Source organism: Penaeus chinensis, chromosome 4 (genome assembly GCF_019202785.1).
Source record: "Penaeus chinensis breed Huanghai No. 1 chromosome 4, ASM1920278v2, whole genome shotgun sequence".
Taxonomy (NCBI): Eukaryota; Metazoa; Arthropoda; class Malacostraca; order Decapoda; family Penaeidae; genus Penaeus; species Penaeus chinensis.
The window spans coordinates 4,986,592-4,989,091 of record NC_061822.1 but is presented as its reverse complement, the minus strand read 5'-3'; the positions used below and the strand labels follow the sequence as shown (position 1 = coordinate 4,989,091).

At 38.5% G+C, this 2,500-nt stretch overlaps 1 protein-coding gene across 5 annotated transcripts in view; it reads left to right on the top strand.

The window, feature by feature from the left end:
* LOC125046394 (sodium- and chloride-dependent transporter XTRP3A-like) overlaps positions 1-2,500 on the top strand; it is an 80,996-nt gene that overhangs the window by 810 nt on the left and 77,686 nt on the right. The gene's annotated exons all lie outside the window — the stretch shown is intronic.

The window sequence follows — 2,500 nt, the reverse complement described above, 5'->3', positions numbered from 1 at the left end:
AGATAGATAGATAAAGATAGATAGATAGATATCAACACGCACACACACACACTCACACATATATGTATATGTACATACATGTACGTTTAGTCACAAATCATATGTATTGAATAAACACACACACATAAACATACACATACACACATAAGCACACATAAACAGACACACACACACACACACACATACACACACACATATACATACACACAAGCACACACATACACTTACAGATACACACACAAACACACACAAAGACACACACATACACATATATGTGTGTGTGTGTGTGTGAGTACGTGCGTGTGTGTGTGTGCATGTGTGTGTAGATGGACAGTAAACAGATGAATATAAGAACTAGATAAATAAACAGACAGATAGCTATTTGTATATGCGTTTGCATGTTTGTATGTATACCATATATCCACAGTACATCTGTCTATGTCTGTGTGAACAGTTGAAAAGAGGAGCTGACAGGAAAATTGGATAGAATGACAGAACGGTAGAAAGATATAGTGTGCAAAAAATATTAATGGGGGTATGTGTATTATATATATATATATATATATATATATATTCATATATACACACACACACATCTATATATACATATAAATAAATGTTTACACACACACACACACACACACACACATACACACACACACACACACACACACACACATATATATATATATATATATATATATATATATAGAGAGAGAGAGAGAGAGAGAGAGAGAGAGAGAGTAAGAGAGAGTTAGACAGGCAGGCAAGCATGCAGACAGACGGACAGACTTAAGTGAATGACAGAAGGATAAATGGATGGAATTCAGAAGATAGCTGGGTAGGAATAAAAAGATAGATAGATATGGGCAATGATCGACTGTTTATTAGATAGATTAAAAGATTAATTCCGACAAACAAATTCATATTTCTCACATCACACACACACACACACACACACACACACACACACACACAGAAACACACACACACAAACACACACACACACACATTTACACGTACATGATAAATACGGGTGTGGTAGAAAGCTATGACTGGGCGTTCAGGATGTACTCAGCCTACATAAACTGATTATACTTTTTTATTCTGCATCATCATGACCGCGTGAACACGATGAATCACTCTACCGCCTTATAGCACTAAGGTATTCATCTACACGCTATCACACGCATGCAAAGTATACACTGTCTGCTCAATGTGGCGAAGTTTCGGAACGCTTCGAACGGCTACCAGTGCTTGATCGAAACAGTGTTCACTGTTCGCGGTGAAAACGGATGGGTTTGTGAATCTCATGATCTTTCCGTTTGGAATAATGACTTAGCCAGATGTGTGGGACTGTGTGATAAATTAATTATTTTACTGATAGTTAGTAAAATATATATATGTAAACAGGATGGTATACACATAGAGGGAGATGTGGAGAAAAAGAGAGATATTACAAGAGATGGAAAAAACTCGATGTGTCTAGTGTCTGAGTTGTATTCATGTCGTGAAGTGACTTTGCTGACGCATATAATGACTGTTTAAAGACCCATGCTGACCTGTGACCCAGAGGATGATATCGATGCACAGAACATAGACTTTAAAATTGATTGTGTCATTGTATAGATGAAAACGAGCCAATTCCCTTTCCATACATGTAATCTAAGGTTCGTAGTAATGTCGTAAACATTAATGTGTATATTTATATATGTGGGTACTGTTCATTATGAAGGCCTTCATTCCCATTGTCAACATAGAATCATAGCTTGGATATCTAATCTTAAGCGGATGGAATGGGGTTTAAGCTCACCTTATATTTGATGATCCCAGGCTGCAGAGTTGACCTTTGCTGTACGGATGACCTGTGGCCTTTGCGATAACCTTTGACCTATAAAGCCAATATGAGGATCTGGGGTCACTCCGCTTGAAGAGCATTCTTGCATTCATTACCAAGATAATGCCATAATCGAAGAGAGGTACAGATAAAAAAGAGAGGTATAGTAGGAAAAGAGAGAGAAAATGGGTGATGTTTGTCTCGTAACGTTAGGATGTTGAGGATGGTCATGCTCTGTGTTGAAGAGAGCGGGTTTGAAGGTTTTACAAGAGTTGGACGAATTTCATTTCCAAAGAAGAGTGTCTGCGTGTTCATTTAGCTCATGTGCGTGCCTTTGGAGCTTCACCGACAGGCAGACAGACACAACAACATGCGAGAAACTCTCTCACACACGCGCCCAAGTTCAAACAGGCTCAATACGTGGCACTCGGTTTTCCATAACACACACACGCTTATAAATATACAGCAACAGTCAGAGCAACAGCCACGGCCATGGACATAGACGTAGACGTAGACATAGACATAGACATAGACATAGACATAGACATAGACATAGACATAGACATAGACATAGACATAGACATAGACATAGACATAGACATAGACATAGACATAGACACAGACATAAACATAATAACAACCACAGACACAGACTCACCAGAG